The sequence below is a fragment of the Panthera tigris genome, chromosome A1, assembly GCF_018350195.1.
Source record: "Panthera tigris isolate Pti1 chromosome A1, P.tigris_Pti1_mat1.1, whole genome shotgun sequence".
Classification (NCBI taxonomy): Eukaryota; Metazoa; Chordata; class Mammalia; order Carnivora; family Felidae; genus Panthera; species Panthera tigris.
The window spans coordinates 61,821,873-61,841,176 of NC_056660.1; the positions used below are offsets into that span (position 1 = coordinate 61,821,873).

The window sequence follows — 19,304 nt, forward strand, 5'->3', positions numbered from 1 at the left end:
ATTATCATCCAAACCCTCTAAAACTGCAAAGTGGCTGACTGTAGTAAAGGGTGCTTTATTGATTACAATTTCCAGTTTTCATATTCTGACGAATACAGGATACAGTCTCATCCTACTGATGAATGCAGTCTTTTGTTCCTCTTAGATGTCAAATCCTGCAGGATATCATGTTGAGTTAGAAAGATCAAAGAATGGAGATGATTTTAATGAATATAGCCTTGTAATTTTTGCACATTTTTCTTTGCCAATACTGTGTATGAGGATTTAGAATTAAAAAATAAAGAAAAGAAAAACTGTCAATTTTAATAAGGACAAGACTGAATATACCATTAATATCACACTGACATAATGAAAAGTCTTCAGTCTAAGATCTAAACACTGAGAAATCTCAAAGTCATATATGGTTTCCTTTAATTGTCAAATTAAGACTAAAAAGATGTAAGAAATACATAATCTTCATAAATCAAATAAACCACCTACTAGGTGAATAAAGAAAATGCTGATAATATTACTTGTGGAAGTGACTTAGATGGTTAAAGAAAGTAGGCAAAAATGAAAATAAGAGCATTATAGCAAAAATGAAAATAAGTTGCCTGGGTGGCTCAGTCAACTAATCACCTGACTTTGTCTCAGGTTATGATCTTGTGATTCCTGAGTTCAAGCCCCACACTGGGGTCTCTGCTGTCAGTGAAGAGCCCACTTCGGATTCTCTGTCTCCCTCTCTCCCTGCCCCCTGTCTGTTTGTAAAGATGCATTCTCTCTTTCTTTCAAAAAATGATAAACATTAAGAAACAAAAGAAAAGAAAAGCATTATGCTATTCAATATGCAGAAGTTAAGCATAGTAAACGTAATAGTGCAAGACATGGAACCCTCCATTTTCCTCTCATAATAATAATAAAGTTGGTTTCAGAAACCAATTCTCTGCTGATGAGTTTAAGGAGGCAATATTTAGATGCTACTGCCCACAGCACAATGAAGTGACCCCCCAGATTTTTCTAAAGTGAAAAAAAGCACCATATGTTAAGATTATCAGGCATTTGCTACAGCCTTGAGCAAGAAATTCTGGTTATATACAGGCCTATTGACCTTACTAATGCATAAGAAAATAAACAGCTGTATCTGTCCTGTGTTCCCCTTCCTCTTTCCCTCTCTCTCTCTCCACCCTCATTATCACAAGATGGTTGCAACAATGTCAGACATCATGCCCTCACAATGCAATGTCTAAAAGTTGAAAGAGGGAGTTTTTTAAATGCTCTTTTAAAATGTCAAATGTTATGCATGGAATATGTTGAAAGGCTATCTTATCCTAGATTCTAAAAGCCACTGAATGTCAAGTGTTTCGCTTTCAGAATATGAGCTAAAATTAAGTATTCACACATTTCAAAGAGCTAAGATACACACAAAATCAGAACAACAGCAAAATATCAGTCATCACTGAAAGATTTGTTTTTAAATCATTGGTAGCATTTCAGAAAGTGAATAAAATATGCTTCATATAATTTTAGGTGTAAGCAAGAGGAGAAATATTTATAAACTATTTTTCCTCGAATGGAAGCTTTAATAAATACAGGATCCATTAAGTATTCCTGGAAAAATAATCCCTTGATCAATGAAGCTTGAGAAACATAATTCACATTCAATTATTTAGAACTCTTGGTAGCCCTACTATAAAGAATTTTTTAATGTTTTCCACCCACAGAAATAATGTGTTTGTAGGTGCATGAAACTGTTAACAAAATATTATTTCAAATTATGAAACAATAATTTTGTGCTCTATTAAAGGGTAACATTTCCACAAAGCATTGAATTCAAATATGGAATTATCTTATGATGACGATTCACTAAATATTGCATGTGTCCCACTTTCATTACATATTTGGTAGGCTGGTATTGAGAGATGAGAGAAGACAATCACAACTAGATTGAAGACATGAATGTATATTAATAACTGGCTTATTAAAATCAGGTTCAAAATTTAGATTCAAAAATTAAGACTCAAGTTGTTAGTGAGTTACACTATGTAGCTAAGGACTTTCTTATTTTGCCAATATTTTTAAAACATCAGTGTATAAAAGCACCCATTCATAATCTTTTCTGGAGATCATATTTTAATGAATGTTTTAATGTCTTTCCTTTTTAAATAAATATAGCAATATTAAAATTCACATGTTTCTCTCCTTGAATCAAATTAAACACTCTGTATTTTTCTCAAATATAAATAGTAATAAGAAGAAGAAGAGATGGAAACTCTAGAAGTAAGAAATAGAATTTCTGAAATTAAAACTTTACTGAGTAGAGGTACCTGGGTGACTCAGTCGGTTAAGTGTGCAACTTCGGCTCAGGAGATGATCTCACAGTCTTGTGAGTTCAAGCCCTGCATTGGGCTTTGCACTGACAGCTCAGGGGCTGGTTGGGATTCTCTCCCTCACTCTCTCTCTGCTCTTTCTCTCTCTCTCTCTCAAAATAACTAAATAAACTTTAAAAAATTATACTAGGGTAGACTTAGCCAAATGAACAGGACAGAAGAATGACTAAATGAATTTGATAGAAGAACAATAGAAACAATCCAAGATAAAGAACAGAAAGAAACAATACTTCAAATAATACCTGGGGTCTCAAGTATATGTTTAATGGCATCACAAGGTCAAAAGTGCATGGAACTAGAATGACAGAAAAAGAGGATAGGACAGAAAAAAATTCTTTAAAAAAAATTAATTAAATGTTTTTAGTGTTTATTTTTGAGAGAGAGAGAGAGAGAGAGAGAGAGAGCAAGTGGGGGAGGGGCAGAAAGAGAGGGAGACACAGAATCTGAAGAAGGCTCCAGGCTCTGAGTGGTCAGCACAGAGCCTGATGTGGGGCTTGAACTCACCAAGTGTCAGATCATGACCTGAGCTGAAGTTGGTCACTTAACCAACTGAGCCACCCAGGTGCCCCAGAAAACAAAATTCTTAAAAGATGTCGTGGGTGTGGGTGCCTGGGTGGCTCAGTCAGTTAAGCATCCGATTTCAACTCAGGTCACGATCTCACAGTTTGTGGTTTTGAGCGCCACATAGGGCTCTGTGCTGACAGCTCAGAGCTTGGAGCCTTTTCAGATTCTGTGTCTCCCTCTGTCTCTGTCCCTACCCTGCTCGTGCTCTGTCTCTCTCTCTCTCAAAAATAGATAAACACTAATTTTTTTTTAATTAAAAAGAAAGATGCCATGGGTGAAAACTTCCCAAATTCTTAGGAGAGGATTTGCAGATAGATATTGAAAAATAAAATTGAACATACAAATAGACCTGAACAAGGCCATACTAGGCACCTCATAGTCAAAGTGTTTAAAGTCAGAGATAAAAAGAAAATTGTGATAACAGCAAAAGGAAAATGATATATAGCACAAAATGGAACAGCAGTCCAATTAATGAGTCAATCAAAAATGATGGAGACAAGAGAGAGTGGAAATTTTTAAACTGATGAAGGAAAAAAGATATCAATTCCAAATTGTAATTTCAGTGATAATGTAATTCATGACTGAGAGTAAAATAAAGACATTTTTGATAGAAATAAAACAAAAAGAATCTGTGACCAGAACAACTGAACTAAAAGAAAGCTCAACAAAATTGTTTCAGCTGAAAGGGAAAGGATACCAGATGGCCCTCTGAGTTCCTATAACAGAACAAAGAGCATAAGAAATGGTAAATAAATGCACAAATGCAGAAACTTTTCTTTTTTGACACTTCCCTATTTTTTATAAAACATATAATTGACTAAGACTAAAATTATAACAGTCTTGGAGCCTTCTCATGTAAGTGTGTATTACATGTAATCATTATAATGTAAAGACAGAGTGCAGTTTTGCCAATTTTTAAGATTATAATTTAAACTGAATCAGAGCACAGAATAAATGGAAACCTCTCCAAATAATTTTACGGAGTTTGTGATAAAAGTGCTCAAAAGTGAAATTATATTTAAAGTGTATCAGTTAGAGACCATATGAAATTGGGATTTATTTTATTTATCCATTCTGAAAATCTCTGCCTTTGATTATTATATGTATGCAATAATGCATACATATATATGTGTAATTATTGATATGACTGGGTTTGTGCCTACTATTTTAGTTTGGTTTTCAAATTTTCTCCTTTTTTTTTTTCTTTGTTGTTTCTCTGACCTTCCTTTCCAGTGTGTTTTTCACTATTTGGATGTTTTCTTAAATAGAATTTTAATTTGAAAATTGTATTTTTGTGGTGGTTACACTGAGGTTTATAACATACCTTCAGGAGATCTCACACCTAAAGATATTTAATTTTGTTTCATGTGCATAATCACACACAAAATGTAAGGAAAATGTATATCCCATAAAGCATTCATTAAAATTATCTTACATTTTTCCTCATCAACACTCTGTATCCACTGAATTTCTTTTATCCTTCTCCTTTCATGTACACAACAAAAAAATTGCCCCCAGACTTTTTTTCTTTTCCCTAACTTGCTTTTTACCCCTTATCTGTTCCTCCCACTTCTACTGGTTCTTTTTTTTTTTAATGTTTATTTATTTATTTTGAGAGAGAGAGAAAGAGAGCAGGGAAGGGACAAAGAGAGAGGAAGAGAGAATCCCAAGTGGGTTCCACAGAGCCTGACATAGGGCTCAAACCCAGGAACTGTGAAATCATGACCTGAGAGGAAGTCCAGAGTCCATTGCTTAATCAACTGAGCCACACAGGCACCGCTCACTTCTTCTTATTCTACTTCATAAAACCTCCAAACAATTTAGCACTTCAAGGATCCTCCTAGAGTTGGATTATAGCAAGCAAAGAAAATATGGGAAGAGTAGAGTCTGTTCTCCTTCATCAACAAGGAAATGGGATCACAACTAAAAACAATCCTACGTTAATTATTTTGCATTGTGTTCTAATAAACATTTGTACAGACATAGTATGGAATTATTTCAGATGTAAAGAGTCTCAGTTTTTACCACCCATTCTTTTCATTTGTATTTCCCATCACCCAATTTTCAGCTCTTTTATTATAATTAACGTAGTAGAATAACATGATGCTATGTCACCAGCTTTAGATTGAAAGTGTCTGATTTCAAATGCAATTTTTATCATTTACCAGGCATGTAACCTTGGGAAAATTACTTAGATACTCTGTTTTTGGTTCCTACTCTATAAAATGAGGAGAAGAATAGTAACTTACTCTTATAGCTGTCATACGCACTAAATTAATGCACATAATGTTCTTAGAAGGGTGACTAACATTTACGCTTCAGTAAATGATAGTATTTTATTTAGTTGGAATCCATCTTTAAGGATATTTTTGTCAACAGTGCTTCAGGGGAGGTCTATTTTATAAGCCTTTTCATAAATAAAAATCTGTTTTAGTTACTCTTACAACTGAATATGTAAAAATAAATTGAGGGATCATAAAACTGGCTCTCAAAGCTGTAAAATCAGCTAGCATAATTCCATTTTCACTAGTGTTTGGTATTGCAGCACAGTCTCAGTTTACCCTGCATTTTATCTTTCTGCATACAATTTTATCTACCTGAATGTTTTTTGTGATCATAATCCCAGTTGTATTTTTAGAGTGTCTCTATTGTATTGGTCTTTTAATTATTGTAGTTGCTTGAATTGTAGTGATCTGGCACATACTGGCTTGTACACAATTTTTATCTTATATATGAGAAAGATTCGATCCAAGCACATTGTGAATTTTAAAAATATTTTTGAGTTCTCCCTCAAAATCCAAATTTTCTATGTGTTGGGCCTTGTTTCCTGTTGTTACACATCATTTTCTTTCTCATCATGTTTATCCCCTTGCACTTATATTCTGTATTCCGGGAATGCTATTCAAGTTTGCCTTCCATATTATTGATTTAATCTTTCCACAGAATCAGTTCTCTTCTACCGAAAGACTAGTTTCTTTTTCAGTTCTACTTTTCCATTAACTACTACTATGCCTCAGTTTACTGGCAAGCATTCATCATCCCTTCCTCATTTTGCTTTCTTAGCTTATTGTCTCTTTACAGAAGCAAAATGCATTTATAGTGATTTGAGTTAGGACAGTGACCTGAAACCAGATCCTGCATCCAAATGATTCTGCTTTAGAAGTATCTGCTTCTATGGGTCTTTCAGATTCATTTACTCTACCCTTTTATTTATTACGTAATTAGCTTTCTTCTAGACTCATTACTATTTCTGTGAAATGGTGAGATATGTCCAAGTTTATTTTGAACACCACAGTTTATTTTGAATTATGTGGTATACAAGACAATAATGTAAGACCAAGATTACAAAAATTGGCAAATGTGTGCAAGGTAGAAGGTGAATGTGGGAAAGAAAAACTACTAAACTCTTTGTATCATAAAATTTGTGTTGTATGTGAGGACATTTAAATCAATGTATGAGGAGTGACTCAAATCAATGTTGTCTGGTTTATTACTTAACTCACATACTCACCTGGAAGGTAGATTTGAATATCTCCTAGTTTGCTGTCTATTATATAGCAGTATCAACCACATTTCCATTGACTTGTGTCTTTTTTCAATCCTCACTGCATGGGTCTTTTATATAAGTAGAACATGTAGAATATTTTGATACAAAACTTCTACTGTTGCTTAAGTTACTCTTCTGTAATTCTTACATCATAGGACACTGACTATCCCTTTACTCAAAATGTTCCTATATTCCACACACATTGAAACTTACTAATATATATTCCCTTAATGCACAGTGTTTTAATCAGTTTTGCATTAACTCATTAAGTGAAGTTATTTTCTTTTATTACAAAAATATTTTGGTTGTTAAATATTATGCTGGCATTTCGAGTGGTGAAACAAGTAATTCTCTGCATTACAAAGTAATGAAGGAGGCCAGGTTTTCTACATAGGAGACAGACTAGATATTAGAGCCAGTGGACAGATGGTAGGAGAGGCATGAAGTACCTTCTTACCTATTTAGTATGTTCTCTCTTTCATGGAGTAAAGCCTAGGTATGCCAAAACAAATGCCTAGGTTGGTTTCATCTCAATCCCATTCCATCTGCTTTTTAATTAGTATCAGTCCCTCCCAGATTTTGGTATTAATTGCTTATGAGTTTAGCTTCCAATGTTATTGAGAGTGTTTGGGCTTTTTTTCCCTATATTTGTATAGAATTTTTTAACGACACATCAGTAGTAGATGACTTAGTTAGATTCTGTTTTAAACTTAAGCAAGATGACTTCTAGATCTTAAATGTTGGATAATTGAATGAAGTAGTACAAATTATTGATTAAAAACCCATGTCAAAGTCAAGGTGACTCAATTCTTTTCATCCTTCCAACTAGTAGTTTAAATGACTATCATCTGCTAGCCAAGTTGTCATTTTCAATGGTGGGATGAGAATCATAAATGCTATCAGCTTCATGGGTTTGATATTTATTGAGAAAGCAGATAAAATACAATCACACAAAAGATGAATTTAACTCTGATAAGTACAACAAAAAAAAGGGTGGTGGATGGTAGCATATTGCAAGTAGATTGCTATCAGCTTCATGGGTTTGATATTTATTGAGAAAGCAGATAAAATACAATCACACAAAAGATGAATTTAACTCTGATAAGTACAACAAAAAAAAGGGTGGTGGATGGTAGCATATTGCAAGTAGATACGGTCTAGTTTGACATCTCAGGGTAGAGACAATAACCAGACATCCAAAGTTTAAACAGGAACAAATTATCATAGGGAAGAGATAAAATTACCACAAGTATTGATGGGCAAAAGTCTTGGGGTACAATGGAGCATGGTGTGCTGAAAGCTGCCAGATGGAGATAAAGCTGATTAATACTTGGCTAAGAGGAATATCTGTCAGAAATGTTTGAGGAGTCTTACTGGCAGTGTTAAATGCTTTATTCTTTATCTTAAGACAAACTAGACGTCATGACATGGCAAAAGCAGAGATAATTAAATTTAGTTATTTAATATGATTACATTCCCTAAAACTGTTCTTTCTATTAATATCCACTGTGCTGACCAAGAAAGTTGCACTAGTCATTTTCAACTGTTCAATAGCCATATGCGACTGTTGGCTGCCATATTGGACAACATAAATATATTTTCATCATTGCAGAGAGTTCTACTGGACAGTGCTGGTGTAGAGAATGTAGTGTGAATTATATGGGAACCAGAAGGGGAACACTTAACCCAGCAGTAAGGAATCTGTTGCCCAATTCAAAGGTAAGAGGAGTTGGTATGGGTATCAGTTTACTAGAGCTGCTGTAACAAGGCACCATTAACTGTGAAGTTTAAATAACAAAAATGTAGTCTTTCATAATTTCAAGGCTAAAAGTGTGAAATCAAGGTGTTCATAGGGCCATGCTCTCTTGGAAGACTCTAGGAAAGAGTCTGTTTCATGCCTTTTCCTTAGCTCTCAGCCTTGCCAGCAATCGTTGGCATTTTGGATTATGAATTTGCCACTCCAATCTCTGACTCTGTCATCACACGGCCTCCTCTCTAGGTATCTTTGGGTCTTTTGTTCAGTTCAGAATTTACCAATGCAGTATCTTATATGTAGATACATGAAACAGTCTTGCATGCCAAATTTTTAAAAAACATACACTGAGAGTGTATAGGTACTATAGAAATGTTTCAAGTTAGATTTGATGTGCATCTATCTCTTGACTTACAAATCTACATCTTCTACCAGCTGGAAACAGGAATGCTAATTTCTAGAGCCATTTTGGATTTGGGACATAATAAACTTTTGTCTACAAAATGCAATCCATCTTCCATTCTTTTTTCTTTTTCTTTTTCTTTTTTCTTTTTTTGCATCAAAAGGCTAAATAAACTGGAACATATGTCTCATCTAGGTATTACTTTTCACATGGCATCCCTCATCAAATTCTGAAAGTTTAATGTGGAGATCCCATATGCATTCAGTAAAGAACTGGAAAACCACTTATTACATATGAACTAAATATATATCTCATTGAGATAGATATGGTCCAGGAGATATTTGGAGTACCCTCCCTTCCATTTAATAATCTGCCCAAGACATATCTATATATCTGAAAAATACAAAACAAAGCCAATAAAACAAAGTAAATAAACCTCCATAATACTCTCAATATTTCCAAATAATCTGGAGTGATCTGAAACAGGGTAATGTTCTATTTCTTATGAAGATTTGTAGCAATCTGTCTGTACTATTCACTTGTTCAGCTCTTATTTAACAAATATTTGTTAAGCAACTATCCTGTCTCAGTGCGTTCCTCATGGGCAAGTTGATTACAGGGACTCTTTCTTTTGTTTAACTCTCAATGACTTGCATGGAAGAGTCTTGTATATTATTGCAATGTGCAGTTTGCTTTTTTTTAATTTATAGGTAACATGCACTTTATGCTTCCACAATATTTGTGCCTTGCCCATTTCATATATTAATTCTCACAATAAACCTATTTGATAAAGATTATCATAATCATATTTAGAAGTGGGAAATATATGTCCAAAAAGGCAACTGACTTTCTAAATGCTGGTAAGAAGTAAAGCAGAGGTTGGATACAACGAAGACTCATTTTGTGCTCTTCATTCATGAGTGCTCATGTAATATCTTGCTGTTTTTGATCTGCTCTGCTGATTCTATCTTGAAAATAGATGTTCTAACTTTTGTGACAGTAACTCCTCCATATATGTTACTGTCTGATCCTTGCTTTCACATTCAGGACCAATCTATGTTTGTTTTATTGTTTTCAGACTCTGGAAAGACTGCCCTTTTATTCCTCATACCTCTTATTTTCTTTGATGCTCATTTCCATGGCCATGCTGCCATTATCCTTTGCAATTCTAAATGAAAGCAGTTGAAGGCATGATATACATTCAACTCTTGCAGATCATTTGTGACATTGGCTGTAATGAAACAGAAAATATCCCACCCTAACATGTATATAATTTATCAAGGAAGACACCTGCTAAACCAAAAATAATGAAATAAATATGGCAGGATTTAAAAAGACACATATGTGAAAGAAAGTTTTAGAAGATACGCCATCATACTTTCTCATTATTATTACCCTTTGTACCACAAAATTTAGAACTTAATGCAGCTTAGATTTATTTTGCTTTGTTTTATTGTTGTTATACTTGTCTCCCTAATCGAGTTACAAATAATGAGACCTTCAGCTGAACTATACACCTAAAATTGTACTAGATAAATATTTGTTGATTATCACAATTAAGTGATAATGAAACTATGTAGTTTAATTTTTGAATCAATTTAGCAACAGAAGGACATCATCATTAAATATTAAGTAAACATTCAGAAGCCAAATGAATATTTTAAATGGATTTACATTTCAAATTTGAATTTCACATGGTAATGAAAGTATTTCACATTTTGTTAACTTAAGAACTATCATATTTATAAAGCGAATAACATAAGATGCACATATTTAACAAACAAAAACTTTGGAAGCCATCAGTGTGGAAATTAAAAAGCCTGTTTTATAAAAGCACTTAGAACTATAGAATAATACTTTTCATGTACAACAATGTGAAACTTGCATATTTCATGAAAATATAAGCCAAAGAGCAGCTGCTCTAATCAGAGTCATCAAAATGCCGTGGAATTTGTAAAGAGGGGGTTTATGGACAGAATGTGTCATGGTCTGTTTGAACACAGCTGCAGTTTGGATTTTCAAGCTGACCCCCATCTGGATACAACTATGATGCCTTCTGAAAGATTCTCAACAGAGCTCAAATGACGAACAGAGTAGGTCGAAACAGAAGAACAGATGGTGAGGTAAGTGAACAGGACAATAATTTTCAATTATGAAAAGAAATCTTATTCCCTTGATTTCCTAAAAATATTCTACTATTTGGAATTAATGCCCGATAATAAAGAACTTGCTTAGGGTTTTGAAGAAAAAGGATATGCGTGTGAATTAAAGTGTTGGAAAGTTGTTCCTTTTAATAATATGTAGAGAGATGGTTTTAAGTACGTTTTCCTGACTTAGGAATCTGATTTTAGAAGCATAGACAGTCATTAAGAAAATCCCCCTAGATGCCCACTATTTAGTTTCTGACTGCAACTAAATTCTGGTTTTAAAGTAAGTGCAGACTAGACACATATCTTACTATTTTCAGTGATAGTTTACAATATAAAATGTGCAAAATTAAACCCCTGAATTTCACATTCTAATACAAAACCAATATTACTTTATAAATATTCTAGGTATCAGAATTTGAATTATAAAGTTATTATATAATGAATACATAAAACATTGCATATATTGATAAAAATAAAGAGAAATTTTTAAACCACTAAAACCAATGCATGTTATAAACATCTATATATATACATATAATTTGAATTTTCTCTGCTACAAATTACAAGAAATGACAAAATTAAATTTCAAGTTTTTTGTGATTATACAATATAAGTATATTTTTGTTAGTGGTGACTAGAACCTGCCTATAAAATTATTGGGTATTTTATATATTGTCAGCATAATTCAAAATATTGGAACTTTTCAATTTAAAACACATTATTTGAATCTCATAGATTATTCTATACAATTTACACTTTGAAAATTTCATAATTAGTCAAATAAATGTCCTAAAGATAAAATTTTCTTTCTTATTTTTACACATTATAAACCTGTTTATTTATGGTATGGTTTTATTAGTATTCACTGAATTTACACATTTTAATACTTATATGACCTTTTGAGTCATCTGCATTGAACCAATGTATTTATGTGAATTTAGAATATGCTATAACTACTGATTTATTATTTTTATTTTTTTGAAATATCACTAGAACACACAAGAAAATGTATGTGTTTCAACCACATTATTATTTCACAAATAATGGTTGTTTTAGTTCTTGCACCATATTTTCTGTCTTCAATAGTTGCAAACATTTACCTTTCAAGAAAGCAAAGAGCTTGGGGGAAAAAATCATCAATTTGTTCACAAGTTAAAACCAGTAATTAAATGTTTGGTAGAGCATTGAATTTGAGACCTTTTAGCCGCTCTTCTTTCTGATTATTTAGATTACTCTTTTGGCGTTGCTGAGTTTCTATTTCATTATTAATGCAAAAGGAGCAATCCATGTTGTTTTAAAAACTTGGGATAATGGATTTATGTAATCTACAAAGTACTTTGGAAATTGCTATTACTTTTGTTTGTATTATGATGTGATTGTGAATTAATGAGAGTTATGTTTCTAGAGAGTATACATTTGAAACTGAAGACAATGTGAAAAAGAAAATCCAAAACATACCGATCAAAAATGGACTTGTGGCCTCAGGTTTGTCATAATCATCAAAGGCAATTTGGAAGTTAAGATAACATGGAATTAAATAAATGAAAGAAAGGAAGAGACACAGACCATCCAAAGAAAGTTGAAAGAATACAAAGTACCATAATGAGGTCTGTGTGAATTATTAAACCTTGGCATTTTTTTATCTGACTGTTAATGCAAAATTTACATTTTTTTATTCTCTTACCAAGAAAATATATAAATTAATTGCTGCAGAAAACTCATGTGAAAATGTATTATGCATACATTGTGTATTAAAAACCGCTTAAACATAGGCTTATAAAGACTTCTATATGTAACTATCATGTTAAAAATCAGTGTAAAACAAATTGTACTGACTTTATTTTTCTTAGTATTTAATAACATATCATTTGAACCACATATTATGTGAACTAGTCCATTAATTCACCCCTAAAATTATTCTTTTTTATTTTTTAATGTTTGTTTGTTTGTTTGTTTATTTATTTTTGAGAGAATGTAAGCCAGGGAGACACAGGGAGAGAGACACACAGAATCTGAAGCAGGCTCTAGGCTCTGGGCTGTCAGCACAGAGCCCAATGCAAGGCTTGAACCCATGAATCATGAGGAAACGACCTCAGCCGAAGTCGCTGAGCCACCCAGGTGCCCCAGGCCTAAAATTATTCTTACTAGCATTTTCAGAGATAAGTGAAAGAACACACACTATTTGAGTATTTTCCACATACTCAGTGCCTTTGTATCTGCTACAGGGCAATCATTTTCCATTATCTAGATCCAATGTATATCTAGATCTGAGGCAATGAAAATCCCTTTAGAACATATGTTCTGTTCACCGCACACAGACTACCTTAATTCTAAACTAAGAGTTTTTGGGGCGCCTGGGTGGCGCAGTTGGTTAAGCGTCCGACTTCAGCCAGGTCACGATCTCGCGGTCTGTGAGTTCGAGCCCCGCGTCAGGCTCTGGGCTGATGGCTCGGAGCCTGGAGCCTGTTTCAGATTCTGTGTCTCCCTCTCTCTCTGCCCGTCCCCCGTTCATGCTCTGTCTGTCTCTCTCTGTCCCAAAAATAAATAAAAAAAACGTTGAAAAAAAAAAATTAAAAAAAAAAAAATAAATAAACTAAGAGTTTTTACTGATCCCTAAACTTGCTACCAAGAACAAAAGCAAAATGAACATTTTGCCTAACTAGCTAGCATTTTATCTTACTACTTAGAATGTTTAAATTCAAATTCCTTTACGTGTGTTACACAGCTCTTCAGGGTCCTAACTTTTCTTCCCCCCCCACAACCTTATCTATCTCCCCATCACTTCTTGCATTTTATACCCCAACACCTGAACTACTTACAATTCCCTAAACACAATAGTATTCATCTTGCTTCCCTGTTTCTTCACAACACATGCTCCATATCTACCTGGATGTTTCTCCCTTGCCTTCCCTTAACGGGTTAACTCTTACTTCTCCAACCAAGATGAACTTTTTTTTTTTAACTTTAGAAATTTTCTATCACCTCCCAAATATGAGTTTCAAACACTCACCTGTCCCTTTAGAACTGAGAGAGCATCCTCTTCTTGTATTCCTAACATCCACAGTTTAGGGGAGAGCCAAGAGTATTCACTATGCATATTCAGAACTTTACAAACAGAAAGTACTTTATAAGTATTTGCTAATAATGTACATGATTTCTGATAAAATACATTAAATGTGGCTTTAGTCAATATTGAATGTGAGGAAGTGTTTTAATTAAACAGAATTAAAATATAAGTGGAACACCTGTATGGCTCAGCCTGTGGAGCATGTGATTCCTGATCTCAAGGTTTTGAGTTGGAGCCCCACATTGGGCATAGAGATTACTTAAAAATAAAATCTTACAAAGAAATAAAATAAAATATAAGTGAGATGGGAGAAGTGGTCATTTGATAAGCAAACAAACACATGCTAAAATTCTTTGTTAGAACTATTTATAGATCCAGCTGGTTTTATTTTTGTATTTATATTTGTATGTATATGTGTGTGCGTGTGTGTGTTTGCTCAGCACACAAAAATCTTTTGTTGCATCATAAAGAGTAATGTATTTTGAGAAACTATTTCACATTTATTATTTCCTGAAAGTACCATTTTACATTACTATAGAGTTGTATTTATATTATGTACAAGGTACATGTGAAGCTCCTCCGATTAATCACAAAATAGCAGAAAGGAAAAATAAGAATGAAGAAAATAACATACGGATATTATTATCTTTTAAAATGAGCAAAAATACCATTCTATTAAAATGTACTCTATCATGAAATGTTTCATAATATTCTACATGAATACTAAAGATGTATCTCTTAACACATGAACTCTCCTACAATATAATACAATATATTTACTGGTTAGATGGCCAGAAATTATTGCCCAGATCCCCTCTTCAAAAAGTTTCTCAGTTTGTAACTGAGTTTCTCAGTTTCTCCCATCCCCTACCCAAAAATAATTTAACCAAGTTAATGATCAGGAGGATAAATGTGTTCCATGAGATCAGAAGTGCTTTTTTTTAATTTTAATTTTCATTAGTTCTGTATTTGTAAGTTCTTTGTTTAGGTGTAGAAGCCTTCATAAATAGTAAGATTTTGTGTGTGTATATGATCCTAACTATTATATGTCTAACTAATACCTTATTATCCATTGTGGGCAACATGACCTCTGAACATTCTGTAAAATTTGTTAAAATACAAAAAGAAGAAAATACAATAATAATTTTTCTATTAATTGGGTAGATTGCCAGTCAGGACTTAAATATTTAATTTAATAATACAGAAAAAGTCAATTATTAAATATCTCTTAGGCTATTCAGGTAAGTAGCTACCAAACTGATCTAATTTATAGAGGTCCAGTTAGAAATGCATTATTATAGTTTAGCACATACTAAATAACCACTTTTGTCATCCTAGTCTATAAATCTTCCCCATATATTATCATAATTATTATTTTACACTGAGGAAAATAAAGGGCCATATTAAATTATTAGATAACTTCCCCAAATTCAAATAAAAATTTGTAGCAGAGCATACATTAGAATAGTATGCTTTCTGAGTTTAAATTACCTGTTCTATTAGACAATGATACCTAAAATGTATGTTGTATGCAATTTCAGTTTTGAAGTGGTTTGCAGAAGAATGAAAAAAAGGTTAAATGTCTGGCAATTGTGAGATAAAATATTTTACTGTTTCATTTATTAGTAGGAAGTTGTTCTAGCCAGAAGTTGTGATAAACATTCAAATTTTCTTCAATGTAGAAAATATGTGAGTAGCTAATTCCTTATTTATATAATATATTATACAAAAAGAAAAAATCTGCTAAATACAAATTTTATGGAATTGGCACTTAGTAACAGGTATCAGAAGAATCATGTTATTTTATCTATAAAAACTTCAAAAGAAATAAGCTTCAGAAAGGGATCACATTTTCCTATTAGTTACTGAAACCTGGCTTTTAATTTGATGAACATGGCAGAAAATACTTTGACATAAAATATAATCACTAACCCTTAGGGAACGAGCCAATTGTACATTTCTTTCAGAATGGTTCTAACAAAATACACATATTTAAGCTATTTCAAGTTTATATGAATATCATTCCAATGAAAAAATAATAATGGAATTTGTTTAAAAGTAAAATGTAGAAAGAATATAGATATCCTCACTAAGCAAACTGTTGGTGAATACATTGAAAAACCATTTACTTTGATTTTTTAGTGATAAGTTTCTATATTTTCATCCATTCCATCCATCAACTCTTACTCACTAAAAGTCTGTTTTTCATCAGGCTCTATGCTACCTGTTGGGGATACAAAAATGTTTAGTACACAATTCCTTTCCTCTAGAAAATAAAAGTAAGTGAGCAAAGCAGAGAACTGGTATTTAAACTGGATGGCCTGCAGGTGCCATGATAAAATGGTCTAGAAAGGAAACTGCAAATGATATATGCTTACCTTAAAGCTTATACTTTAACTTAAATCATCCGCTACAATCCTTACTCACTTACCTACAGTGACACTAGCCTCCTTGCTATTTCTCAAGCACACCAGACAAGCTCCTGTCTTGGGCTTGGCTGTTCTTGACATTCTCTTTATCCTGATAATTCCAACACATTTGCAATCATTTTGCTCAAATCACCTTCTCAATGAAATCTACCTTCTCCATAGTGTTTAAATTTTCAACCCAGAAGTTATATTCCTCGTCCTTTGTCTGATTCCTTGACCTACTCTCTTTCATGGCACTTATTTTAATAACATAATATTATTTACTTTTTGTTTATTTCCTCTGCTTCACTCAGTAGAAATAAGCTACAGAAATGACCGGATCTTTATCCAAGATTTCCACTTTTTATAACAAGTTGCTAGAACAGTGATGACCTAATGAATGAAGTCACACAATTTTACACTCCTTTGTCAATCTTTGTATGGAAGACACAGCTGTTTTTGTCATTAAATGTGGCTTTAAGGACGGTGTTCTCCATAACCTTTCTTGAATCAAATTCATCTATACTGTGCCATTTAAAATTCAGGATTTTATTTAAAGCAGAGAAATGAGAACAAAAAAGTAGGCTACAGTAATATATCTATGTGGAAAATACATCTCAATAGGGTGCTTCAAAAATCTGGAATTGTGAGCATATTATTATTCTGATGTTTCTTTCGGAAATAGGCCTTAACTTTATGATGTATTACTCCCAACACATGTTAACACATTAACCACAGGAGATTACAGCTTATATAAAGTCAAAGAATCCCCATAAAATGAAAGCAGGATAATACATGAATGAAATATTTCCTATTTTCTCAGGCTTTGAGAACATTCTGCAATTGTTAGTTACAGTGACATACAATGTGACCAACTTTCCACACTTGTTGCTTGGCATTGAGGTCAGAATTTTACAAGAAGAAAATTATTTTTACGTTCATAATGCATTCATAATGTGTAATACCTAAGTGTATTTTACCTCATTCAATAAGTGTCTATGTCCTTTCTTCTATAATCCTTCTGCTTTTGGAACTTATAATAAATATACTCATTTCCTTTTATATATCTTAGTGATAATGTCTATTGTATTTGCAATTAGAAAAAGTAAGCATAACTAAATTAGATTTGACTAAACATCCATTCCAGGGTTAAAAGTATGTGGCCACAGCTAGACAGAGCACCGTTAGATCTCCCTTATTACAGCAGATATAGATCTTCTCAATGATAGCAGACGTAAATTTATTTTTAGGAAGAATTTATACTGTCAAAATCCATCTCTGAATTAAGTCAAATTAGAAAGGAATAAGCTATCAAAATGGAAATTTCAGGATGACTTTTTAAAAAACTATATTTTTATTTGATATTCTATAGCCATTGTACCAAAAGGTGGTACCATTGTACTAAAAGGTGAATTTTTAGAAAGAGGTCAATGACATCATTTGGATTTTACTGTTTGGATGTTTTCCAAGTCATAGATCAGTATATGTATGTGTGTATATACATATATACATATATACATATATACATATATACATATATACATATATACATATATATATGTATACATACACATATACATATATATATATTTTTATGTCTTCCTTTTGTGGAATGACAAAAATGTTCTTCTTAGTTTCAATACTAGAATCTTGTTTTGTTGTTGTTGTTGTTGTTGTTGTTGTTTCTCTTGAGTAAATGATTTTGTTTTGGAGTTTTGCTAGGTAGGCTGAATAAAGGCTTCCAAGGGTATCTAGATTCTAATTCCTAAAGCCTATACATATTACCTGAAATGGCAAAGGGAAGTTTGAAGATATGATTAAGAAAACTGAGATGAGGAGATTATCCTGCATTATGCCGGTGGACACTAAATGTAATCACATATATCCTTATCAATGAGAGACAGAGGGAAATTTGACCACAGAAGAGGAGAAAGGAAAATTGTCACAGAAGCAAAGAAATGTGGAAAGATTTGGTGATGCTACACTTCTGGAGTTAAAGATGCTGAAGAAAGGGATTGTGAGCAATGACTGCCATTCTAGACGCTGAAAATGATGAGGACATGGTTCCTTCCCTAGAGCCACTGAAAGGAATGTAGGCTTACCAGTACTGGTTTTGGATTAGTGAAACCCATTTCAGACTTCTGACCTCCATAGCTATTAGACAATATATTTATGTTATTTTAAACCATTAAGTTAGTGGTCATTTGTTATAGCAGCAATAGGAAATTAATGAACATGGTAAATCATGTAACTATTCATGCTAGCTTTTTTGCCTTTGTCTTTCAAAACCTAGGATCAAACTGTCATCAGGATTTTAATTAGCACAGTTGGTTGGTCTTAATGACATTTATTTTAATCCCATCTCACTTTACTTTCATCGTCTATCACTTCTGATTTTCAAGCCTATCTAGTAATATTTGTTGAATTGTATGCATTATATAAGCTCACCCAAGGCATCCAACAATTTCATTTGCTTTCTTTGATTTTCTTTTTTACCATTTTCATCTTAAGGATCTGGAACTTTGTGATGGATTTCCCAAAATATGATGGTTCTTAGTGACCTTTGAAGTATCACACCAAGGGGATTTTTATCTCCCTGTGGCCTGAGGCACTTCCTGGTAGTAAGTTAAGGACTTAAGAAGATACTTTAAATCTTATATGCTCTAGAGTACTATTAATGACATGGAAGCAGTAATGCACTAAATATACTGTTATATATTCAGCACAACACAGCAGGCTTCATGATCTATATATTTTACCCTTCCTGCAAAACAGTATTGTGCAGAAAGAATATCAAAACAAATACCGATTGATCATGTACTTTGTGTATATTCTTGTATTCTTAAAGGAAAAAGTATTTATGTTTCTGAAGCATGGCTATGAGCTTGTGCTTATGTAAAGGAGATCAGACATCACTCATAAATTTTAAGAATTTTAACAAATCTCTGCTCTGAATGTCAAAAATATGTATGAGATCCCCATATTTATTTGTAGTTTCATTTGAAATAGTTGAAACTTAAAAACTAAATAAAACCTTTTTTTCTAA

General features: G+C 32.8%; 2 long non-coding RNA genes across 3 annotated transcripts in view; both read right to left on the reverse strand.

Moving 5' to 3' along the window:
• Positions 1-19,304, reverse strand: part of LOC102952628 — a 408,067-nt gene that overhangs the window by 271,890 nt on the left and 116,873 nt on the right. The window lies entirely within an intron of this gene.
• Positions 40-6,544, reverse strand: LOC122236658. Its single transcript, XR_006214807.1, has 2 exons — positions 6,442-6,544; positions 40-155 (listed from the first exon to the last, which is right to left on the reverse strand). It is a non-coding gene; the product is annotated as an uncharacterized LOC122236658 (long non-coding RNA).